Source organism: Macaca fascicularis, chromosome X, assembly GCF_037993035.2.
Source record: "Macaca fascicularis isolate 582-1 chromosome X, T2T-MFA8v1.1".
In the NCBI taxonomy this organism is placed as follows: domain Eukaryota; kingdom Metazoa; phylum Chordata; class Mammalia; order Primates; family Cercopithecidae; genus Macaca; species Macaca fascicularis.
The window spans coordinates 31,658,194-31,685,950 of NC_088395.1; the positions used below are offsets into that span (position 1 = coordinate 31,658,194).

The window sequence follows — 27,757 nt, forward strand, 5'->3', positions numbered from 1 at the left end:
CCTAGTGGTGACAAAATCTCTAAGCATTTGCTTATCTGTAAAGGATTTTATTTCTCCTTCACTTATGAAACTTAGTTTGGCTGGATATGAAATTCTGGGTTGAAAATTCTTTTCTTTAAGAATGTTGAAAATTGGCCCCCACTCTCTTCTGGCTTGTAGAGTTTCTGCCGAGAGATCTGCTGTTAGTCTGATGGGCTTCCCTTTGTGGGTAACCCGACCTTTCTCTCTGGCTGCCCTTAAGATTTTTTCCTTCATTTCAACTTTGGTGAATCTGGCAATTATGTGTCTTGGAGTTGCTCTTCTCGAGGAGTATCTTTGTGGCGTTCTCTGTATTTCCTGGATTTGAATGTTGGCCTGCCCTACTAGGTTGGGGAAGTTCTCCTGGATGATATCCTGAAGAGTGTTTTCCAACTTGGTTCCATTTTCCCCCTCACTTTCAGGCACCCCAATCAGATGTAGATTTGGTCTTTTTACATAATCCCATACTTCTTGCAGGCTTTGTTCATTTCTTTTTCTTCTTTTTTCTTTTGGTTTCTCTTCTCGCTTCATTTCATTCATTTGATCCTCAATCGCAGATACTCTTTCTTCCAGTTGATCGAGTCGGTTACTGAAGCTTGTGCATTTGTCACGTATTTCTCGTGTCATGGTTTTCATCTCTTTCATTTCGTTTAGGACCTTCTCTGCATTAATTACTCTAGCCATCACTTCTTCCACTTTTTTTGCAAGATTTTTAGTTTCTTTACGCTGGGTACGTAATTCCTCCTTTAGCTCTGAGAAATTTGATGGACTGAAGCCTTCTTCTCTCATGTCGTCAAAGTCATTCTCCGTCCAGCTTTGATCCGTTGCTGGCGATGAGCTGCGCTCCTTTGCCGGGGGAGATGCGCTCTTATTTTTTGAATTTCCAGCTTTTCTGCCCTGCTTTTTCCCCATCTTTGTGGTTTTATCTGCCTCTGGTCTTTGATGATGGTGACGTACTGATGGGGTTTTGGTGTAGGTGTCCTTCCTGTTTGATAGTTTTCCTTCTAACAGTCAGGACCCTCAGCTGTAGGTCTGTTGGAGATTGCTTGAGGTCCACTCCAGACCCTGTTTGCCTGGGTATCAGCAGCAGAGGCTGCAGAAGATAGAATATTTCTGAACAGCGAGTGTACCTGTCTGATTCTTGCTTTGGAAGCTTCCTCTCAGGGGTGTACTCCACCCTGTGAGGTGTGGGGTGTCAGACTGCCCCTAGTGGGGGATGTCTCCCAGTTAGGCTACTCAGGGGTCAGGGACCCACTTGAGCAGGGAGTCTGTCCCTTCTCAGATCTCAACCTCCATGTTGGGAGATCCACTGCTCTCTTCAAAGCTGTCAGACAGAGTCGTTTGCGTCTGCAGAGGTTTCTGCTGTGTTTGTTATTGTTTACTGTGCCCTGTCCCCAGAGGTGGAGTCTACAGACAGGCAGGTTTCCTTGAGCTGCTGTGAGCTCCACCCAGTTCGAGCTTCCCAGCAGCTTTGTTTACCTACTTAAGCCTCAGCAATGGCGGGCGCCCCTCCCCCAGCCTCACTGCTGCCTTGCCGGTAGATCACAGACTGCTGTGCTAGCAATGAGGGAGGCTCCGTGGGCCTGGGACCCTCCCGGCCAGGTGTGGGATATGATCTCCTGGTGTGCCTGTTTGCTTAAAGCGCAGTATTGGGGTGGGAGTTACCCGATTTTCCAGGTGTTGTGTGTCTCAGTTCCCCTGGCTAGGAAAAGGGATTCCCTTCCCCCTTGCGCTTCCCAGGTGAGGCAATGCCTTGCCCTGCTTCAGCTCTCGCTGGTCGGGCTGCAGCAGCTGACCAGCACCGATCGTCCGGCACTCCCCAGTGAGATGAACCCAGTACCTCAGTTGAAAATGCAGAAATCACCGGTCTTCTGTGTCGTTCGCGCTCGGAGTTGGAGACTGGAGCTGTTCCTATTCGGCCATCTTGCTCCGCCCCCTGCAGTAACTCCTGACTTTCTTTCTTTAAGGCATCACTCAACTAATCCTGAGAACCTATGAACAATAATGTTGGATACGCAGATTCACATCAAACTTCTTTTTCTCCAGAATATGAAGTCCACTAAGTCTTTAGACCTCAGTAGAGGTATGTGAATCATATGGTAATAACAACGACTAGAATGACACCTAAATAGTTATGGCTGCAACTGCTATAGGTACCGGAACAACATTCCTCTAGCAACAATGACATCAAGAAGCCTTGCAGAGAACCAATCTCCCAGAATTTTGAGCAATCAAACTCCTTGTGACATTTTAGAATGCACTGCATCTTCCCTTAGGGTTTCTAAAAACTACAACTACACCTAACTCACCTAGCAACAGCCTACGCCACTAATTCATTTTAAATATATATTAGTAGTAGTCTTTTCAAATGTCTCTTTGAATTGACTTGGCCGTGTCTCTTGAAAGGCTCAAATTTGATTAGGCCAAAATGCAGAGGAAATTAATGCTACTCTCTTGTGCCAATTCCCCAAATTCAGAAATGTAAAGAAATACCAATTTCAAATACAGACAAGTCTAATGTTAAATGAAGTCTGAATATATAAAAAGATTGTCGTCAAGAGAAATCCATTGCCTGGTTTTCTTCAGCTGACATCTATTTTTGTGTAGACAGTATGACTTAGATTCAGGAACTAAACATGAAGAAATTCTGAATAATCCAATTATTCAAAAGGCATGCAAAAACTATTATTTAAAAAATCTCTTTACACAGTATTTTTGTTTTGAGTACTATAGCTTTGTAAACATTTAATTATCTGGCTTTATGAGTTTCGTTTTAATGACTGTGCCAACAAATGATAACAATAAATCCATGCCAATTTTGGAAGTATTTCTAATATTATATAACAAATTGGAAAGGAAGTTTGTACATGACTATCTCTACGAAGGCAAACCACAAGAGTAATTAACAGAGCTATGATTCCATATCATCACAAGGGTTAAGCCAGAAGTCCATGTTCACTATTTTCATACATCTTACAAAACCAAATATCAGTTCATTTCTCCTGGAAATTCATGAAGGATTAAAACAAAACACATTATTAGGCAATATTTTGATATAAGGAGTGGGCAGCTAATATTTTTTCCAAAATTTAGTAGGGAAGTGTGTGTATCATCTCAAGATTGGCAGTAACAAATGTTACTTACAAAAAAAGAGCAGAAATAAACAGTGTGTTTATAATGTATAAATAAAATACAATGACATCACTAGACAAGGAAACATCTACTTTTTGGAAATTTGTTTAGGGCAGTGAACCATTAAAAATAAAAAGGCTTTATATTTTTATTACACAGATGGCTAATATTATTTATTTTCAATCTGAATTTAGGAAAAACCAAAGTATATTTACTATTTCAATTAGCTATGGTCACAGTAATATAGAATAAAGCTCAATGGCTTTATGCAACAAACATTTCTTCTCCTGGATGTGAATGGCTAGTGCAGCCCTGCTGTTCGTGTCTTTTATCCTTTTCCTGAGACCAGCAGCCTAGATGGATGTGTTCTCAGAATGACAGCAGAATCACAAACAGGAATATATAGGTCTCTTAAGGCCTAGGCTGAAAACTACCACCTCTCACTTCTGCTCATTTACCATTTGCTAAAGCCAATCACATGGCCAAGCCCTAAGACTCAGGGTTGGGAAGTATATTCCACTCATAAGGAGGCATTGTTAAGGTTGTGAATGCAGAAAGTGGAGAAGAAATGGGATTAATCATTAAATCTACTACAGCTACATAACAGTTTATTTAAAGCAGATGATATATTATGGAACGTGACAATGATGTGTACTTATATCTTTGACTGAATTCTTCAGGGTGTAATTTTTGCCACAATATTTACCTGTGCTAGATGATTGTTCTGTATTTTTTATTTTTATTGTTATCAGTGATTAACCTGCTGCTAAATTTAAGAAATAGAGAATCCTACTTTTTTTTTTTTTTTCCAGATTCTTGTATAACGAATTAAAAGACATATTTTACTGGAGGCAATCCTTTAACAGTGGATGTGAGTATAGGCAGACAGATGCAATGTCTAGTCTAGGGAGCAGAGCATGCCATCTGAGTCACGAGTCTGGTCTTACTCAACTCTGGAGTTACTTTTTTGAAGAGTATATACTACATGGGAATTATAAGACAACACTGCCCCTAAGGAGTTTGGGAAAATTATTTTCTTTTCCAATATAATATACAAGAAAATATTTCACATCATGAGATTTAGTCATTTCCTGTAAGACAACCAGAGCAAAAAGTCTTGTCAGTCAGATATACCACATAAGCAAACTACTCTCTCATCACCTGTGCATGCGTGTGTGTGTGTGTGTGTGTATACATTCTGTCTGTTTCCAATTACAACTTATTTTTCTCATCTCGTCTTTCAAATTCTTGTTTTTCTGGTGGTGTTCCATTTTTGTAAATAGAAAAGTAAAAGAAGAGTGTGCTTAAAAACCTGCTCAGAGGGTGAATTTCAAATTGGCGTCTCTATTAGAGGACTAATTTGCTTTCTATGTGCAATCTTGGCGTGATCACTGTTGCATATGTTATTGGATTTCAACTCCTCTGCCCCTACCTAAACTCATTTTGAGATTCTCACATGGTAGGTCGATAGCCTGAGTTTTACGGAGCTCAAATGCTGACCTGACTTCTGTCAGACTTCTGGTGTCACATTTGGTGAAGCACCAGGAGAATATTCTACCGTATTTCTCTTTCCTTTGTTTCACTAGGCCAGAGTAGTCCTCTCTCCCTTGGCTTATCAGACTTTACACACTAGCAAAGGATATGATTGGCATTTTTCTCTTGCTTTTTCCTCTCTCTCTCTCTCTCTCACTTTTTCCCTCTCCTTCCCTTTCTCCCTCTGTTCTTCCCATTCTCCCTCTCTCCTTCCTATCCTCCCTCTCTCCTTCACACTCCTCTTCTCCTCTATCTCTCTAAAATCAACTAATTATTTTCCATTTTAATCACATCCATAAGTCAATATATTTTATGGGCAAAGAAATACATATTCAAGAAAAAAGTTCAAATAAGTAAACAACAAAAACCTGTTTCAGAATAAAATCATCTTCTTTGCTAGAACTAACCAAGGATGACAAACTTTATTACCTGAGCCTACATATAAAAGAATACTGAACACAATATTACAGATACAAATTTGTGTCTTCAAGACACAAATTTGACTAGAAAGTTACTAATCAATTTGTAAAACATACCGGAAGGAGGTGTGCCTTTTACAGGATACTTAGATAATCTATTCACCGTCAGTCAGGGGTCGGTAATAAATCTCTGACTACTGTTCTGTACTTTTTATCTTACATACAGTCTCAGACAGAATCTATTTCAGTACAGTAAACACACATACACATTCCAAATCAAATCAAAACAAAACCTTTTTTCCTTCTCTTGATTAACTTTACTTTTGAGAAATTGATTATAACGAAGACACGTTTAACAAAATGCATTTTATGATAAAGAGAAGATTCCCTAAATCAAGACTGAGACATAATTGTGAAAAATTCAGCCAGTATTAATTGGATTAAGTTATGGGATTCAACCTGAAAAAAGAAATTTTTATTCTGATATTGTAATTTGGTTGTGTTAGGCTAAGATATAATTTAATGTCATGAGCCATTAGAGTATAACATCATAGTAGTGATCATGGCTCCGATGGAGGCATGGACAGTTTTTATGCAAAGGGAAAAACATGAAAATGGTAATGGAAGCCTTTAGTTACCATCTGGCTTAGACTTTTCCTTTTGTATCTTCAAAACAGTGGGAAGAATACACAATACTATTCTTGATTGGCTAGCCATTGCAGATGGGGATACCAAATGAAAAAAATGCTCCAATACAAGCAGGAAGTATTATTTTCTTCATTTCTTTCTCCTGCAAAAGCACAGAGACTCTGTCTTGCAGAATCTTTTTTTTTTTTTTTCTTTCAAATTTCAGAGCTGAAAGGGCCATAAGCAAAGCATCTGGTCTAGTGGTTCTCAAATTTAAGTGGGCACAAGAACTACCTAGGGGCTCTTTAAATATGCAGATTCCATGACCCAGCCCAAAAGAGCTTCTGACATAATGCATTTTTAATAAAGTTTCCAAGTAAAGATGGTGTCTGTAGTATGTAAACCTGGAGAAACATCTTTTGCCTAGATCCATCATTTTTCAGAAGATCAACCTGAGATCTCCAACAGCACTGACTTCCCCAGGATCACAGAGGCTAGTGGTTAGGAACAGGACCCTAACTTCTTGACTTAAAATAAGATATTTTTGCACACTCTAAATACCTTAGTACTTCTATTAAAAAAATATTTCAGAGTCTGTTAGCTGAAGAAGCTGAGCCTTTTTAAGGATACTTAAAAGCACATAGGCTTTTCCCCATTTTTGTATTGTGGCAAAATACACATAACATAAAATTGTACATTTTAACCATTTCTTTTTGAGTTGGGATCTTGACCATGCTGGGGTGCAGTGTCATTCACTGCTTCCTTCAGTTCCTCGGTTCAAGGAATTCTCCTGCCTCAGCCTCCAGAGTATCTGGGACTACAAGCATGAGCTACCACGCCCAGCTAATTTTTGAATTCTTTGTAGAGATGGGGCCTTGCCATGTTGCCGAGGCTTGTCTTGAACTTCTGAGCTCAAGTGATCCTCCTACTTTAGCCTCCCACAGTTCTGGGATTACAGAAGTGACCCACAATGCCTGGCCATTTAGCCACTAAAAGTTTTTTGTATGGGTACATAGTAGGCGCATATATTTATGGGGTACATGAGATATTTTGATATAGGCATACAGTGTGTAATAATCATATCAGGATAAATGGGGTACCACCATCTTGACCATTTTTAAGTATATGGTTGAGTACTATTAAGTACATTAATGTTATTGTTGAACCATCACCACTATCCATCTCTAGATTGTTTTCATCATCCCAAACTAAAATTCAGGTACTCATTAAACAATAAGCCCTCATTCTCTTCTTCCTCCAGCTCCTGGTAACCTCCTTCAACTTTATGTCTATATAAATTCGACTGTTGTAGGTAGCTCATACAAGTGGAATCATACAACATTTTTCATTTTGTGTCTGGTTTACTTCACTTAGCATAATGCCTCTAAGATTCACCCATATTAACTCATCTTTTGATTTGCTGAATTCTTTTAACTTCTTGCTCAAGATGATGTTCTGACTCTTTAAGAAATTAATTTCTATCATTTGTCCAACTTCAATAGATAGCTGCTAAATGAGAGAAAGAATTCAGAAAGGGCATTCCTGGGTGAATGAAATAGATAGAGCCTGGAGGCTGGCATAGTGATGTGAAATGCATTTTCTACCTAGTTGAAAGTCACTTGAAAAGAAAAAGAAATAGGAAATAAGAAAGAGACGAGAAGAGAAGAGAGATGAATTAAACTGAGAAATCTAAGACTTTCTTAAGGTTGCGTTGTGCCCAGATTAGTAGAGCTATGCAAATGAGGTTATTAACAGGTATAGTCAAAATATTAATTGGTACAAACTGGTATACATGGAACCTGATATTATTAAAATACCTTGGGGGCAAACTATAGACAAAGAAAAGCAAATAAAGAAATGAAATAAAGAAGTAAGCATCTATGTTGCTATTCGAGAGATATTTATTGTGCTTAAGATTTAATTTTAATTTATATAGTTTCTGTCATGAGCATTTTGCAGCTTTTAAGTGAGAAGGGAAGTTATTTAATTTACATTTGATTGTAGAAAAAAGTTTAAAGTTTTTAAAAACATCAGTATACTGGTATATCTCCAATTGTACATTTAGAGGCAAGGCCTGGTAATACTTTCGAGAAGAGGTAGGGCTTTGGCCAAGAGTTGAATTTTCCAGGTAGACAAGGAGAGAAAGGGTATTCTGAGCAAAGATAACTTCTCTTGTCTGGGATTATGCCTACTTGCTGTTTAGTATTCTTTCAGCTCAGTGTCATTTGTAAGAAATTTTGTATGGCAGCTTTAAATCAATGACATCAAAACTTTTTGATACTTTTCCGTGGAAAGGTGGAGTTTATGTCCCATCCCCTTGAATCAGATCCCTGTCGCTGATTGACAAATAGAATATGGGAGAAGCAAAACTATTCTTGTTTTTAGGGCAGGCTTTGAGAAGCTTGCAGCTTTAATTTCTTGTCCCTTGGGATAATTGCTCTTGGGACCCAACTCTTACACTGTGAAAAAGCCCAAACTGCTCCATGGAGAGGCCCACAAGAAGAAAAACTGACAGCCAGCACCTATTTGCCAGGCATGTGAGTGGGCCCTCTTGGAAGTGAATCCTCCAGCATCAGGCAATCTACCCCAATTGATATCAAGTGAAACGGAGATAAGCAAGCCCCATTGAGACTTGACCAAATTGTAGACTCATGAGCAAAACAAGTAATTTTTACTGAAGTCATGAAGTTTTGGGCTGGTTTGTTATATAGCAGAAGTTAACTAGAATACCTTCTCTGATCTTCCTCATAAGGGATGCAGAAGGTGCCCTTTCTCTTGGATGACTAAAGGACTTTGTACTCTCCTTTATTATAATATAGTCCTTCCTTCCTTGGCTAGGCCTCTCTATCCTCCCATCCCAAGCCCCACCACTATTAATTCCTCCTTTGGGGCAGTTCCATATCTTATCAACTTTTGTATTTTCATGCCTCTTTACTGTTCTGTAGAAGATCCCACTTCTTAATAGTTCCTCTTAAAAGTCACATTCAGGAATCCATTCAAAAAGTACATTTTTCCACTATGTGTATACATTGCATGAATTTCAAAATTTCTTTCGGGTCATAGATGAAAGATGAATTTAGGGTTGTCTAATCAATCCAATGGTTGCTTCCAAATAAAAACACTCGTTTTCCACTCCAAAAGAGAATCAACAATTTACCATATACCAGGTGAAAAAGCTACCTCTACTCATTGCACTTTTGAAAACCGCAATGCACAACCATTTTCCAAATATTTGTAAAACTACTGTAAAAACAAAAAATAGGATTTATGGAGTAAATCATGGGAAGAATGCCTGGTCAAGTGGTTCATAAATATCCAGGTCTCATTCTATTTGGGGTCATAGCCTTGAATTTAATCCAATACTGAATTGTTGAACTGGGAGCAAAGGATTGAGGTGAAATGTGGTTGGCTCCTGAGAGCAAGTGCAATGCTGCTTCCTGCAGAGAATAACTTTCTTTGTAACTCCCAGAGAATAACATATTTTCAAAGGTGTTGGAAGTGAATAGATATTAGAGAGGAAAAACTAAAACCTTTAGAGAACTGAAAGGTCATATTTATATGACTCAGATCATTATAAGTTATTACAATGCTAATATTGAATAGTCAATAGTCAACACGCTAACAGACCTCTCAAGGACAACCACAGACTCAGGAGCAAACAAAAGTAATTTGTTGCTTTCTCGCTATCAAGAAATAGACATTCTTCCATCTACACTAATATGATCTCCAGTGGGAAATGATTTATGTCTCTTACATTCATGAAACTCTCTCTCATAACCAAGCATAATGTCTTCTTTTACCTCTACAGAGAATGGCTGATTTATGCACAGACCTTTGTGCAATAACTTTTCTTTAAAGATTGATGCTGTTAAACATGAAAAAAATGTGAACTTTCTGACATTTTATTTTAATGTAATTTAGAAAACCATGTAAACTGCAAATGGACCTCATGTGGAATGAAAATCACATGCTGATAACCTAAATTATTTTCAATACCATTAATCTTTGACTAATACCTGGAATGTTTTATTATCAGAATTATGAAAGGCACAAGAGAGACACTAATGTAGTTCATCTTAAAAATAATTTAAAGGACTTAAGATTCTTTTTTTATCCCCTCAATTTACACTTTGAGAATTTTCCAATAGGATGGGTAGTGATTGTTACCTATCACATAGAGGAATATCATTTTTTTGGTCTGGAAAGTCTGCTCCCAAAGACCAATAACTCTAAAAAATTATTCAAGGTTAGAGGAAGGGAGGAGGAGAAAGTGACACAAAATTTTTTGACATTTTTCTATGGTCAAACTTTTCTTGACCTTTTCAATTCTTGTTTGGAGAAGAAGTTCTGAAATTATGTGGATCTTGTCTAGGTTCTAATGGAGATCAAAGAAAGTTGGCAAACAGTCCCAACCTTCTCAATGTTTTCAGTGCCACTGCCCCATGGTATGCATTTAAAACAACTTTATTAATTTTATTAACGTATCTATCAGTCATTGGTGTGATTTCCTATGTTACTCAGGATGTTTGGGAAAAAGAAACTCCTTTTACCAAACTGTGTTTCAGGCAATCTCAACTTTGGTGTCTGATTGAAAGAGAAGGGACAAGTCAACGTATTTTCCCAAGGAGGTCATTATGAAAGACAAAATATCTCTCTTACAATTTTCAGTATAATATGTTTGTTATCATGAATGAGGGTATTAAGCCTTGTTTATATCCCAAGACTTTAAACAGCTTTTCCAAAATGAGTCAATATTAACATTTAAGAACTACGATTTATGGAAGATTAACAATTGAAGCTTTCTTTAAACAAAATGGATTTTCAACACTCACAGTAACCAATATTTCAAGCATAGTTTAATTAATACGTCTATTTCTTTTTAAGTAGTTTCTCACACAAATCAAATGAGAATTTTGCTCTCAGGGTGATAGTGAAATAAATAATACCAAAGTTTATTTATACATATTGACATAAAATTATATACTATATGTATGCATAAAAATAAGCCTGAAAATAGTAATAACATAATATTAGCTATGTTTATTGGGTGCTTACCATGTGCCAGAAACTGTTTCATGCACTTCAATACATTAATTCGCATCACCCTCACAACAACCTGAAGAGGTAGCTGTCATTACTTTTGATTTATGCTCCATAATCTGAGAGCAATTAAGAAATGCATCTATGGTCAGTAAGCACCAGAATCACGATTTAAACTCAGGCAGTCGGGCTTCAAAGTTCACACTATGAAACACTATCCACCCCAGCCTCTCTCTAATACAATGTCAGAAGAACTAAACATCATTTAAAGTGCAGAGAAATGCCTATAGGAATTGAGATGGAGACAAGATGTCTTCCAGCTTGGGGGCTCAGGGAACAAGGGAAGATTCAAAAATGGCTTTCCTTGAAAAGTAGGCAATATTTGGGTAAGCTTAGATGAAGAAAAGGAATCTCAAGACAAAAACCAAGATCATTGAAAGACACAGAAGTAAGCTGGCTAGCTGTTCATTTTAGTAGGAGTTGAAGGTGCATTGAGAGGTAAAATAAGAAATAAGATTGGAAACGAGACTCAGGGGCAATTGTGGAGAGCCAAGTGAAGGAGTCTGTAGAATATTCTGAAGGCCTTTGAAGTCATAAAAGGTGTTTGAAGAGGGGAGTCATATATTACTTTCATTCACTGACAAATATTTATTGAACACCTTTCATGTGACACACTGTCTTGGACAATGGATATATACAAGTGAATAAAGTAGATGAAATCTTTGCTCTCATGGAATTTGCACTGTAGTTACAACCTAAGCTATGTTTTAGGAAGCTTAATTTAAATGGAAATCTGCAAGTTGGATTGGAGCCGTTGGTGGGAAGGAATGAGAGGAGGAGGGTAAAAGATAGTAAGAGTGTGAATGAGAGTGGCGGTAAGGTGGCTAGCAAGAAAGGAATGGGCATAAAGAATTAGGGAGGCAAAATCTACAGATCTTAAAAATGAACTCGAAAGTGAGGTAAGTAGGAGATTTAGAAACTACTATATGATCTGAACTCTCTGACTGAGAAGATGGTACTGTGATGAATAGCAGGATAGGAAATAAGCCTTGGTATAAAAAAGGGCCTATTTGGGTCATATTGAATTTATGTCATTTGTGAGACATTTGAGTAAGAAATGTCCTACATACAGTAAGAAATGTGGGACAGATATTGGAAAGGAATAAAAATGTTCAAATCATTGGATTAAAGGAGATGGAGAAAAGACTGTTTCTAGTATAATAACTAACACATATCTGACAGTAACTATTGACTAAATATCAAATGAAGATAATGAGATTAATGAAATCAGAAAAGAATGCATAGAATAGATACTGTGGGCTTGGTGCAGTGGCTCACACCTGTAATCTCAGCATTTTGGGAGGCCAGGGCGGGCGGATCACCTGAGGTCAGGAGTTTGCGACCAGCCTGGCCAACATGGTGAAACACCGTCTCTACTGAAAATACAAAAATTAGCTGGGTGTGGTGACACATGCCTGTAATCCCAGCTACTCAAGAGGCTGAGGCGAGAGAATCGCTTGAACCTGGGAGACGGAGGTTGCAGTGAGTCGAGATCATGCCACTGCACTCCACCCTGAGGGACAAAGTAAGACTCCATCTCAAAAAAAAAAAAAAAAAAAAAAAAGGAATAGATACTGTGATAAAGAAAGAAGAAGGGGCTGCCAGCATGAGTATGTGCATGGATGCTGGCCCTTCTGCCCCCACTGGCACCCCACCCCTACTGTGCCACCACTGCCAACGGCACCTGCATTACTACCCCACTGATGTGCAGGCACTCTGCTGCAAGGCCACTGCCACTCTCAGTGTGAACACATGCAAGGATTCCTCCACTTCACTCCTGCCGGTGCTGTGCCTCAGCTGGCCATTTGAAGAAAGAAGAAAACTGATCTGATACAGGTAAAAAACACACTATAAGAATTTCATAATACAATTGCAAGTATTAACAGCAGAAAAAACCAAGCTGAGGAAAGGATCTCTGAGCTTGAAGATTAGTTCTTCAAATTAACTCAGACAAAAATTTTTAAAAAATAATAAAAAAGAATGAACAAAACCTCCGGGAAATATGGGATTATCTAGAGAGGAAATGTACAACCTATTGGCGTCCTTGAAAGAGAGGGAGAGAAAGCAAGCAATTTGGAAAACATATTAGAGAATATTGTCTAAAAATTTTCCCAAACTTGCTAAAGAGGCCAACATTCAAATTCAGGAAATCCAGAGAACCCCTGTGAGATACAATACAAGATGACTACCCCCAAGACACAGTTATCAGATTCTCCAAGGTCGACATGAAAGAAAAAATATTGAAGGCAGCTAGACAGAAAATGCAGGCCACCTACAAAGAGAATACCATCAGGCTAACAGAGGACCTTTCAGCAGAAATGCAACAAGCCAGAACAAATTGAGAGCCTATAGTCAGCATTCTTAAAGAAAAGAAACTCCAACCAAGAATTTAATATCCGGCGAACTAAGCTTTATAAAGAGAAATAAAATCTTTTTCAGACAAGCAAATGCTAAGGGAACTTGTTACCACGAGACCTGCATTACATGAGGTCCTTAAGGGAGTGCTCAACATGGAAATAAAAGACTGTTACCAGCCACCACAACACACACTTAAGTATATAGACCATTGACACTGTAAAGCAACTACACAATCATGTCTGCATAATAACCAGCTAACGACATGATGACAGGATCAAATCTTCACATACCAATGTTAACCTTGAACGTAAATGTGTTAAATGCCCCAATTAAAAGGTACAGAATGGCAAGTTAAATAAAGTAGCAAGAGCCAACTGTATATCATGTTCAAGAGACCAAACTCACATAAAATGACACCCACAGGCTCAGAGTGAAGGGATGGAGAGAAGTTTCCCAAGCAAATGGAAAACAAAACAAAACAAAGCAGGAGTTGCTATTCTAATTTCAGAGAAAACAGACACTAAGCCAACAATGATTTTTAAAAAAAGACAAATAAGGGCATTACATAATGGTAAAGGGTTCAATTCAACAAAAAGACCTAACTATTCTAAATATACATGCACCCAACACAGGAGTACCAAGATTCATAAAATAAGTTCTTAGACACCTACAAAGAGATTTAGATAACCACACAATAATAGTGGAAGACTTCAACATCCCACTGATCGTATTAGCCAGGTCATCAAGGCAGAAAACTAACAAATATATTTGGGACGTGAACTTGACATGTGACCAAATGAACCTAACAGACATCTACAGAACTCTCTCCCCCAAAACAACAGAATATACACTCTTCTCATCTGAACATGGCATACACTCTAAAATCGACCACACAACTGGCCACAAAATAATTCTCAGCAAATTAAAAAACAATAAAATCATACCAACCTCACTCTTGGACCACAGCACAATAAAAATAGAAATCAATATCAAGTAGATTGACCACAAAATTACATGAAAATAAAATAATCTGCTTATGGATGACTTCTGGGTAAACAATGAAATTAAGGCAGAAACCAAGAAATTATTTGAAACTAATGAGAACAAAGATACAACATACCAGAATCTCTGGTACACAGCTAAAGGAGTATTAAGAGGAAAGTTTATAGGGCTAAACACCCACATCAAAAAGTTAGAAATATCTCAAATTAACAAACTAAAATCATACCGAGAGGAATGAATGGAAAAAGAGCAAACCAACCCCCAAACTAGCAGAAGACAAGAAATAACCAAAATTAGAGCTGAACAGAATGAAACTGAACTGTGAAAATGTATACAAAAGACAAATAAATCCAGAAATTCATTTTTTGAAAGAATAAATAAGATTGATAGACTGCTGGCTAGAGTAATAAAGAAAAAAGGAGAGAAGATCCAAATAAACATAATCAGAAATGACAAAGGGGACATCACCACTGGCTCCACAGAATTATAAAAAGCCCTCAGAGACTATAATGAACACATGTATTCACACAAACTAGAAAACCTACATGAAAGGAATAAATTCCTAGAAACATACAACCTCCCAAGATTGAACCAGGAAGAAATTAAAACTGTGAAAAGACCAATAACAAGTCCTGAAATTGAATCAGTAATAAAAAGCCTGACAATAAGGAGAAGCACAGGACCAGGTGATTCACAACTGGATTTTACCAGATGTATAAAGAATTCTGGTACTATACCTACTGAAACTATTCCAAAAAAGTGAGGAGAAGGGACTTCTTCCTAACTCATCCTAGAATGCCAGCATCATTCTAATACCAAAGCCTGGCAGAGAGACAAGAAAAAGAGAAAACTTCAGGCCAATATCCTTGATGAATACAGATACAAAAATCCTTGACAAAATACTAACAAACTGAATCCAGCAACACATCAAAAAGCAAATTCACACGATCAAGTAGATTTTATTCCTGGGATGCAAGGTTGGTTCAACACAAGCAAATCAATAAATGTGATTCATCACATAAACAGAACAAAAAACTAAACCACATGATCATCCCAATAGATGGAGAAAAGACTTATTAAATGCAGCATCCCTTCATGTTAAAAACTCAAAATAAACCAGGTATTGATGGAACATATCTGAAAATAAAAAGAGCTATCTATGACAAACCCACAGCCAAAATCATACTGAATGGGCAGAAGCTGGGAGCATTAATGCTGAGAACCAGAACAAGACAAGAATGCCCACTCTCATCACTCTTATTTAACACAGTACAGGAAGTCCCAGCTACAGCAATCAGGCAAGAGAAAGAAATTACGGACATCCAAGTAGGAAGAGAGGAAGTCAACCTATATCTGTTTGCAGATAGTATAATTATATACCTAGAAAATCCCATAGTCTCTGCTCAAAAGCTCCTTGATCTGGTAAACAACTTCAGCAAAGTTTCAGGATACAAAATCAATGTACAAAAATTAGTAGCATTCCTATACATCAACAATCTTCAAGCTGAGTGCCAAATCAATAATTCAGTCTCATTCACATAGATACACACACACACACACACACTCCCCCTACACACACACCTAGGAATATAGCTAACTAGGGAGGTGAAAGATCTCTACAAGGAGAACTAAAAATCACTGCTCCAAGAAATCAGAGATGACACAAACAAATGGAAAAACATTTCATGCTTATGGATAGGAAGAATTAATATTGTTAAAATGGCCATGTTGCCCAAAGCAATTTACAGATTCAGTGTTATACTACTAATGACATTCTTCACAGAAGTAGAAAAAATTATTCTAAAATTTACGTGGAACTAAAAAGGAGCTCAAACAGGCAAAGCAATTGTAAGAATAAAGAACAAAACTGGGGATCACATTACCCAACTTCAAACTATACTACAAGGCTACAGTAACCAAAACAGCATGGTACTGGTACAAAACTAGACACATAGACCAATGGGATAGAGAGCCCAGAAATAAAACTGCACACCTACGACCATATGATCTTTGACAAAGTTAACAAAAATGAGCAAAGGACTAGCTGTTCAATATATAGTGCTGGGATAACTGGCTAGCCTTCCTTATACCATATAAAAAAATCAACTGAAAATAGATTAAAGACTTAAATGTAAAACCTAAGAACTATAACAAACCTTGAAGAAAACCTAGGAAATACCATTCTGGACATAGGCCTGGCAAAGGTTTTATGGTGAATATGCCATAAGAACTTACAACAAAAACAAAAATTGACTAGTAGAATTAAACTAAAGAGCAGAAGCACAGCAAAATAAAGTATCAACTGAGTAAACAGACAACCCACAGAATGGGAAAAAATATTTGCAAACTAAGCATCTGACAAAGGTCTAATACGAGACTCTGTAAGGAATTTAAACAAATTTACAAGCAAAACCCAAACGACCCCATCAAACAGTAGGCACATATTAAAAAAAGCTCATCATCACTGGTCATTAGAGAAATGCAAATCAAAACCACAATGAGATACCACCTCACACCACTTAGAATGGCAATCACTAAAAAGTCAGGAAACAACAGATGCTGGAGAGGATATGGAGAAACAGAAATGCTTCTACACTGTTGGTGGGAGTGTAAATTAGTTCAACCATTGTGGAAGACAGTGTGGCGATTCCTCAAGGATCTAGAACCAGAAATACCATTTGATCCAGCAATCCCATTATTGGGTATATACCCAAAGGATTATAAATCATTCTACTATAAAGACACATGCACATATATGTTTATTACAGCACTGTTCACAATAGCAAAGACTTGGAACCAACCCAAATGCTCATCAATGATAGACTGGATAAAGAAAATGTGGCACATATATACTATGGAATACTATGTAGCCATAAAAAGGAATGAGTTCATGTCCTTTGCAGGGACATGGAAGAAGCTGGAAACCATCATTCTCAGCAAACTAACACAAGAACAGAAAACCAAACACTGCATGTTCTCACTCATAAGTGGGAGTTGAACAATGAGAACACATGGACACAGGGAGGGGAACATCACACACTGGTGCCTGTCAGGGGGTGGGGAGTTTGGGGAGGACTAGCATTAGGAGAAATACCTAATGTAGATGATGGGTTGATGGGTGCAGCAAACCACCATGGCACATGTCTACCTATGAAACAAACCTGCACGTTCTGTACATGTATCCCAGAACCGAAAGGATAATAAATAACAAAAAAATAAAAAGTGGGCAAAGGACATAAATGGACAATTTTCAAAAGAAGCCATACATGTGGCCAACAAGCATATGAAAAAATTCTCAACATAATTGATCATCAGAGAAATGCAAATCAAAATCACAATGAGACACCATCTCATACCAGTCAGATTGGCTATTACTAAAAAGTCAAAAAAATAGGCCAGGCACAGTGGCTCATGCCTGTAATCCCAGCACTTTGGGAGGCTGAGGCGGGCAGATCACCTGAGATCAGGAGTTCGAGACCAGCCTGGCCAACATGGTGAAACCCTGTCTCTACTGAAAATAAAAAATTAGCCGAGCATGGTGGCAGGAGCCTCTAATCCCAGTTACTTGGGAGGCTGAGGCAGGAGAACCACTTGAACTCGGGGAGGCAGAGGTTGCAGTGAGCCAAGATTGCGCCATTGCACTCCAGCCTGGGGGACAAGAGCGAGACTTCGTCTCAACAAAACAAAACAAAACGAAAGTCAAAAAATACCAGATGCTGGTGAGGTTGTGAAGAAAGGGGAATGCTTATACACTGTTGGTGGGAATGTAAATTAGTTCAGCCTCTGTGGAAAGCAGTTTGGAGATATCTCTAAGAACTCAAAACTGAACTACCATTCAACCCAGCAATGCCATTGCTGGGTATATAGCCAAAGGAAAATAGATCATTCTACCATAAAGACACATGCAGTTGTATGTTCATTGCTGCATTATTCCCAATAGCAAAGACATGGAATCAACCAAAATGCCCATCAATGGTAGATCGGATATAGAAAATGTGGTACATATACACCAGGGAATACTGTGCAGCCAGAAAAAGAATGAGATTATGTTCTTTCCAGCAACATGGATGGAGCTGGAGGCCATTGTCCTAGGTGAAATAACATAGGAACAGAGAACCAAATACCATATATTCTCACTTATAAGTGGGACCTAAACACTGAGTACATATGAACACAAATAAGGGAATGACAGAAACTAGGGTCTACTTTAGGGTGGAGGGTGGGAGGATGGTGAAGATTAAGAAACTACCTATCAGGTACCATGCTTATTATCTAAGTGACAAAATAATCTGTTCACCAAACTCCCATGACATACAATTTACTCATGTAACAAACCTGCACATGTGTCCCCAGAGCGTAAAACGAAAGTGAAAGAAAAAAAAAAAGAAAGAAAGAGGAAGGAATGAGTGCTTAGAGAGATAAGGAGACAATTAGTGTAATATATCACCCTGGCAAGTCAAAAGGTGAGACATTTTTTCAGTAGACTGTAGTGAGCAGCAATAACAAAATATGAGATTTCCAGGGCAATGAGGACTTGATAACAATATTTGCATTTGGTAGTTATGGTGATTTCATAGAGAAGTGTTTCAGTCAAGAGGTAGTTGTAGAAACTTTAAAATGTAAAGGAAAGATGGATGTTTAGGAAGTAGAAATATTTCCGTTAATTTCTGTTAGATGAGTGATTTGAAGCTTGCTTTTGGTGATCTTCGGTCTTTCCCTGTAATGCTGAGTCAGTGTACAGTAATGGGTAGGACAGTAGAGTTAGTAGAAGATCAGAAAGTCAAACTTAGGTTCAAATGCTGACTTTTCTATATATTCAGGTTGAGCATCCCAAATCTGAATATCTGAAATCCAAAATACTCTAAAAGCTGAAAATTTTTGAGCGCCGACATGATTCTCAAAGTAAATGCTCATTGGAGTATTTCCAATTTTGAATTTTGGGGTTTGGGATGCTTAACCCATAATTATAATGCAAGTAATCCAAAATCTAAAAAAAATCTGAAATTCAGAAAAAAATTCAGAAAAAAATTGATATCCATAACACTTGTGGTCCCAAGTGTTTTGGATAAGGGATACTCAACCAGTAGTTGTGTGTTACCTTAGCAGAAGTTACCCAGCCTCTTACTTTTTCCTCTGTAATAAATATACAATGGCATTACATCATGCAAGCAAAGCACTTAGTACACACCTTGGCACATAGTAACTATTCTGAAAAGGTAGCTATTATTATTATTACCTCTCTTAATCATTGAAAAATGCATGATGATTTTAATCCCAGAAAAGTAAACATTTATTGTGACAAATTTTTAGTTTATATAATTGTCCTCCTAACCAGGAGTAATAAAATTTACTTGTTTTTTTAAAAAGTAGCAATAGATAAATTACTTAACCTCTCAATTTTATTCTTCTCAAATGAAAATGGAAATAATAAGAGTACCAACACCACAAGTTTTCACTAAGGATCAAATTAGAAAATGAAAGTAAAAATACTTTGCCAATTATGAAACATGAAATATTTAGTTATTATTCTCTTTATTAATTAATATAACTTTGATCCATTGACTTTTAAGAGCATACTATTAGATTTATATCTTCAGTTTGACTTCTGTTTAATGGTAATTCATAAAATTAATAAGGACCTTTTACTAGAAAGCTTTTTCAAAGTGCTTTTATATTTTTACCTTACAAGATCCTCACAAAAGCTCTGCGAGGAATAAAAGACAATGGTTATTAGAGGCTAACGAAATTGACTTTTCAGTGTGCAGTGTCTTCTTACCAATGTGGGCTTTTCTTTTGGTTTTTAGATATAAAATTACAAAATCCAATAGTTGATTTACAAAGTTATTCAATTTAGTGATTACTTTGCATCATTCTAGATAATTGTTTAATGTAATGGCAACATCCAGAAGAAGTAGGCTTTAAAGGTTTTAATACAATTAACATGTTTATGTATGAATGAGACATGGTTCATGTTACCATGGTAACATGGTCCAAAATGGTACAACACTTATAATCAAATAGCTAAACTCATATTACATTAAATTGGGGTGACTGTTTTTTTCATCACTGAACCAAAAGTGGATTCTAATTTTCTGTATTCAGTCTTTCTTTCTGTAGGAGATGAAAGACTAGTCCTGAACATTTGTCCTCACTGACTCCCTTTTCTAACTTCTAATTATTTTCATTATTTCGTTTCGGATTTTCTCTGAGATCTACAGGAATTCAGGGTCCCAAACTGGAAAATAATAAAGTAACTAAATATAGCAAGAAGACAATCATGTGAGTCTTGAGTATTCCTGAGCATTATAGTCAGAGGTTCCAACTGGACAACAGATTCATGGGTAGAACATGCTGCATTCAATTCAGTTGGTATCTATCGAGCATAGAGATAGTAGTATCATGAATGAGGATGGGGATTTTATAGTAGCAATATGAGAATAAGAGGAATAATAAAAATTTCCATGTTTATATAAGAGAAGAAACTAATTATCTTATTGAAAAGAGTTTTTCATCATCTTGGATACATTATGCAAAGACTTTTACTTTTTCCATGATATAATTTTTTTTTTTTTTTTTTTTTTTTTTGAGATGGAGTCTCACTGTGTCACCCAGGATGGAGTGCAATGGCATGATCTTGGCTCACTGCAACCTCTGCCTTCCAGGTTCAAGCGATTCTCCTGCCTCTGCCTCCCGAGTAGTTGGGATTACAGGAGTGTGCCACCACGCCTGGCTAGTTTTTGTACTTTTAGTAGAGACGGGGTTTCGCCATTTTGGTCAGGCTGGTCTCGAACTCCTGACCTCAGGTGATCTGCCCGCCTTAGCCTCCCAAAGTGCTGGGATCACAGGCGTGAGCCACTGCACCCAGCCCATGATACAAATTTTATGCCAAAGCTTTGCTAATTCTTTGCCTTTCTCACAATTAGTTTATTAAGAGGGTCCCTATAACTATGTCTTTTTTAATAACATGGACAATAGTATCACTTAATACCAATTCTGTACTACAGTAAGTAACATTTTGGTGACATTTTGAAGTATTTCTGAGTGGACCATGGAGAAATTCAAATAATGACAAAAATTTGTGTGTAATATAATTTATTTACATGGCTTCCATGTTGATGTCCTTCAATTTTAAATTTTTAACCCAGATCTTTTTCCAAACCTTAGATTTACATTCACCACTGCTTCAAGAGAGGTAATGTTTTCACCTCTGATTTTTCACTTACAGTTACCTCAAAATCAAACACATTCTTGACTTCGCTCCTCCCAACTGTTTGCCATCTTGAATTCTGCAACTCATGATTGAGTGAAGATACTCCCTTAAATCAATCATGCCAAGTGGTAAGTAGGCACTGATTTCTCATTTTACCTCACATTTTCTGCTCACCTCCACCTCCCACAGAATATATGACGGTGTTGATTTTATCTCCAAATAGCTCACATATCTGTTTTGTTTGTTCAACCTCACCACTTTGATCATCAATTCTTGCTTGTCTTGTTACAGAAATAACTTCTTAACTGTTGTGCCTTCACAGGTCTCATATCTTTCCAATTCATTCTCCTAACGACTGCCAGAATGATCTTTCAAAAACATAAGTTTGATTAGTCCATTTCCTTGCTTAGAACTAGGCTATGACTTAAAGTGATAAAGTCCAGAGTCTTAAAAATAGGTGGCAAGGGGCAGAGAGAGCCAGCTTATACTTACTGAGCCCTTGGAGTACAATAGTCTGTCTCTCTGGTATGCATTTTACATATATCTTATCATTTAATCCTGACAAAATCCTGTGATGTTCTCATTGTATAGAAGAGTATAATTGGGACTCAGAGGTTAGACGATAAGCTAATAAGTGCTAAATAAGGGGTCTTCCTGCTTACAAGGTCCATACTCTAGCTGCTACATCATGCTTCTTTCCACACAATTTAGCCCCAGCTGATCTTTCTAATTTCATTTCTTGTAGCAACAATACCCCAGCCAAGTTCCTTCAGATTCTCACACTACCACACTGACAAAGCCTTTGGATATGGTGTTTCCTCTATCACGAATGCTCTTTTCAATCCCACGAACCTAAATAACTCCTAACAATTCTTCTAAGGCGACTTTCTCTAAACAGAGGTTCTCATTGGACAATAGATTTATCGGTAGGACATGCTACGCTCAATTCAATTGCTATCTATTGTGAGTAGAGATATTTTAAAAATCTCCCCCAGTGCATAAGCAAGGTTAAAATCCACTGTTCTAGGTGAGTTTCCTGGCCTCTTTGGAAGACTTAGCCTAGTCTTCTGTTTTTGCTAGACCCCGTTCAGCTTTCTACTGTAATTTTCATTAAGCTATTATAATTTTGTCTTAGGATGTATGTCTTCACCTCTGGAATGTGAACCTCCCAAAGGCAGAAATAATGTTAAAATACAGAGGCTTTTGAATGTATGTTACATAGTGATCCAGTATGTCCACACACACACACACACACACAGAGAGACACAAACACACACACACACAAACCATTGAACCAAAGTTTTGCGAACAACATTGAAACTTACTTAAAAGTGATGGACTCCTTATTTCTATTCTATTTTATTAATTTCATTCATTTCTATCTTAAAAATATGGATTGATACTCATTAAATTGATTATACAACCCAGTACTTTTACTGAACTGTTTTTGAAAAGCACCTTTCTTGGGGCCCTTATGATGGAATTAGGTCCCTTATAACAAGAGGAAGTGTCATCAGAGCGCTCTCTCTCTCTTTGTTATGTTAGGACACAGAGAGAAGGCAGCCATCTACAAACCAGGAAGAGGGGCCATCACCAGGCCCTGATCTTGGAATCCCAGCCTCCAGAACTAAGAGAAATAAATTGCTGTTGCATAAGCCTTCTTTCTCTTATCCACCCCCCAAAAACGAAAGAAAATCATCTCTCTGAACGTGTTTGTATCACCAGACCTAACACCATGACACATGGCAGGTGTTTAGCAAAGATATGCTGAATTAATAAAAGTTCTCAGAAAAATTATATATATATACACACACACACACACACATATATATATGTATATAATTTTTAAATATCCAGAGCAGAAGGCATTCATCACCAGGCAAATTAAAATATCAAAATTCACTTTCACACTCTTTAGACAACAATCAAAATGGAAAGATTAAAAAATACATATAAAACTCAATTCAAACTAAAGCAACAGGAAGGAGTACACTAAAGGTTTCTTCTCCTTAGAATTAGGGGCCCTTAAATTGCCTCTGCATTCTCAGATGGTCCAAGAAATATGATACTCCAATTTATTCAAGGTACTAATTGTGCTATTAAGATTGCATTCTTTCTTCTTTCTTCGGAATTAATCAGTGGGCCAAAATTTTGGTGAGAAACTTCTCCAATTTTATTTTATTTTATTTTTTAAATTTATTTTTTTTGAGACAGAGTCTCGCTCTTTCACCAGGCTGGAGTGCAGGCGCACCATCTCAGCTCACTGCAACCTCCGCCTCCTGGGTTCAAGCAATTCTCCTGCCTCAGCCTCCTGAGTAGCTGGGTCTACAGGTGCGCTCCACCATGCCCAGCTAATTTTTGTATTTTTAGTAGAGATGGGGTTTAACCATGTGGCCAGGATGGTCTCGGTCTCTTGACCTCGTGATCCACCTGCCTCTGCCTCCCAAAGTGCTGGGATTACAAGCCTGAGCCACTGTGCCCAATTTTAATAACATATTAGAAATCAAAGATATCTTAATTCATAGGTGTACTCAGATGTACAATTCAAAGTTTATCAAACCTGTCTCTCTGGAAATGTTTTATTTTTCAGGAGAAAATTTTTATAATGGGGGGATTGAGAGGAGACATAGGTAAAACATGAGATTAGGGAAGGGAGTGATTTGAAAGATATGGCCTGAGACATGACCCAGATCACAGATGAAGGAATCTCATATATTTATTGCTCCTTAGTTTGTCTTGCTGAGAAAAATATATTAATTACACCACCCTTATGACCATCATAAAGGTCACCACATCCCCACATCCCCACATCGTCTTTACAAGCTAATATTACAATGATCTCTCAGGGGTACTTAGAGAACCGCTTAATATTTGTGAAACTCTTGTGAAATATTCAGAAAGACACGGAGTCTTTCCATTTTCAGTTAGTTACCCAGGGTTTTATGGTAGTACTTTGAACCATGAACAGCTTTGTCAACTCTCTTAGGCCCAAAGCAGAAAATGTTGTGGACAGAGAAATAATCTGATTCAATTATGAATATAGTTTTTTTATATAAAGGATAAATCTGCAATTTAAACATTTGGAAACTTTCACCCCTAAAGGCCTTATATGGCGTTCTATAACAATACATTTGCTTAAAAATTCCAGTTAGCGTATCAGAAATAACAATATTTATAAGAAACATCCCCTTATCCTGAAGTATAAGGACAACTGTAATGTTCTTGATTTTAGTAAAGAAAGTGAGTTATACCTTTTTATAATATGGGAGGAAGTTCTAATGTCTTTCAGAGAAGAGTTAATCATGTTAATTCCATTCAGAAGGTATATGCTTTATATTACACATATGTTTAAATAATGTATGAATCATGATTATTGCTGAGAGAATAAATATCTTAGGAAGTGGCTGATAGACAAAAGTGATAGGTAGTCTAGCAAGAGCTGGAGTCTCCATATATAGAAAAATGGATTGACAGTCTTAGAGAAAAACACATTTTGTGAAGGTTTTCACCCTCTGTCTTCATTCACTAGCATTTGTATGAAGTAAATCATCACTACTTTTGGGGTAGACAGATATATCAAAATCTGTTGGCAGAGCTGTTGCTTTGGCTAGGCATTTCAAATTTCCTTTTTTTAATATATGAGAACTATGATTGCTATATAGCATGAGTCTATGAATACAATGCTACCAGCTTCTTCGAATGAAGTGAAAAACATGCCATTTCACTTTTCTCCTACATACATATTATAGAAAATTCCCTTTGTTCAAAATAAAAATTCATAGAGGGAAAAGAAGCAAACACTTCCATTTAGCTGAAATACTGAAATTGCATGTAATCTCTTAAGGTATGCTGTTTTATTTACTTTCAAGCTTGACATTTCCATTTGTTGCTCTTCAACACCAGTTTCTTGACTCAATTCAATCAGCTGAAATGTGCCATTAACAATAATCAATAGTTTCAGTAGTTTACCGTTTTTACCATGACATCTCCAAGTCTTTCATCAAAAGATCGTTATCCAACTATCTAACTAAAAATCAGAGTTGGCCATAAATGTCATTTCATTCCATAAAATGTAGTTTAAACCTCAGGCAAGTGAGATTTATAGAAAACACAATATTAGCTGCCAGGGAAGAGGGAAACTGTCTCTGTTTTAAAATAATTTTAGAATCTTAGTTAACCTTACTATAGTTAAGAAGCAAATGTTGAGGTTTTCAGGAGCCCTATGGGAGTTTTATCTGGATTTTGAGAATAAATATAGTTTATCACTTTGGGGTTGAGGCAGTAAAAAGCCCCTGCCTTATTCCCAAACTCTCTCTTTTTCTACCTCAGGTACACTGAAAGTTGCGTGTAATATGTGCCCTAGCTCAAAGACGGAAAAGAGTAGCCTGATCGACATTGGACTTTATGTGAGCAACAAATAAACTTTGGTTTGGTTAAGCCACTGGACAAAAACAAATAAATACATTTTCTTGAGTAACATGGGATAAGCTAAGACATTTTCTCAGCATGATTTCCAACTGCTTTTGAAAGAGAGATCAGAAATCTAAACATAAAGTATTTATTTTCCATGGTTCCATAGTAAATATAGTTAGGACACATGGTGAATCTTCCCTTTAATGATTCATAAGCTTGCAGTTTCTCAAGATTAGAAATACAGATAAATTTTCATTATGTAATACAGCAGATATAAATACAAATTGTATCGTAGAAAATAGATGTGGTTTTGCCCTCAACTAGAATTATTCACTACTTAAAGAGATGTTTTATTAAGTGCTGGACATCAAATAATTTTTTAGTCTTTGGGCTATTCTTTATTTTTCAAAGTAATCTGCTAAAAATAGACTTAACCAAAGTTTATTATTTACCTATCATAGCTGACGAGTAAAATGTAAACCCATGTTGTTTTGTTTTGTTTTTGTTTTAGTTTTTGAGATGGAGTCTCACCTCTGTCACCCAGGCTGGAGTGCAGTGGCACCATCTCGGCTCACTGCAACCTCTGCCTCCCGGGTTCAAGCAATTCTCCCACCTCAGCCTCCCAAGTAGCTGGGATTATAGGCGTGGGCCACCACGCCTGGCTAATTTTTGTATTTTTAGTAGAGACGGGGTTTCGCCATGTGAGCCAGGCTGGTCTTGAACTCCTGACCTCAGGTGATCCAGCCGCCTTGGCCTCCCAAAGTGCTGGAATTATAGGCGTCAGCCACTGCATCTGGCCAAGAAACTCATGTATCTATTAAAATTCTGGAATGGCTTTATCAGCATTTGCAATATTATACAATAAAATTTTATTTATGAAATAGCCTAAGCCAAATATATTATAGTAGTACATTGTCTAACCATACATCTAAGAGTGAGCAAAAAACTCTATATTTGCATTGCCCTTATATTCTGTCACAAGCCATGGGAGATATCTATAAAGTCTGGTACTTTTCTAAACAAATTACCTCCAAATGATCAAACTAACTCAACATGCATTTTGGAGGAGAAAGTGGGGTCAAAGCAGGATGATGAAGCAAGAATGATAAATTCAGGAGCCATAAATTGCCAGTGTTACCTACTCCTATGCACCAGAGCAGCAAAGTAGATCAACTATCACATCAAAAAATAAAAACAGGAGAAGGAGAATAATAGGAGGAAGAGAGGAGAAGAACTTCTGCTTATTGTGATTTGATTCTGGAATTATTTTTTCAAACTAGAATATACTATCATGTTTTTTTATAATAATTTAAAAATATCAAAAAATAAAGTTAGTCTAAAAAATCAATCATTTTATTATAATGATTTATATCCAAATTGTATTTGAAAGACTAGTACAGTTATTATATCAAGTCAGAAAAACCAACTATACATAACAAAACTCCATAATGGTTCAGGAAAATTATACCAGGTATTGCGAGTAAACTTTAAGAGCTTCCTTGTACTACAGAATATGATTCTCACCAAGACTCCATTTAAACAAAACTACCCCAAACTCTGTTTTCACTGTTTATGCATATGGAACTTTATGGAAATAATTTTTGTTTCTAGGAAAAACAATTGTCTGAAAATTGTTTGATCATTAACTATGACAAATTTAGCCATCTCATTCTTATTTTCACAGATCATGTTAGGAAGAAAGCTACAAAATGCCAGATTAACATTTCAAAACATATTTGAAAGTAATGAAGGGAAACTGATTCAGTTAGCAATGCTAAATAAAACAGACAATTCATACAGATGCTTTCCCTGTAAAATATTAAATAAACACTCAAAAATGTCAACTTTTAAAATTTAATAAACCAATCCCTAAGTTATTTCTCTGAGCAAAGTTTCTCCTTGACCGAAACTCTTGGTTTTTTTTGTTTTTTTTTTTTTGAGGCGG

General features: G+C 37.0%; 1 protein-coding gene across 16 annotated transcripts in view; it reads right to left on the reverse strand.

The window, feature by feature from the left end:
- The window catches only part of DMD (dystrophin), a 2,153,717-nt gene that overhangs the window by 501,963 nt on the left and 1,623,997 nt on the right, over nt 1-27,757 (reverse strand). The gene's annotated exons all lie outside the window — the stretch shown is intronic.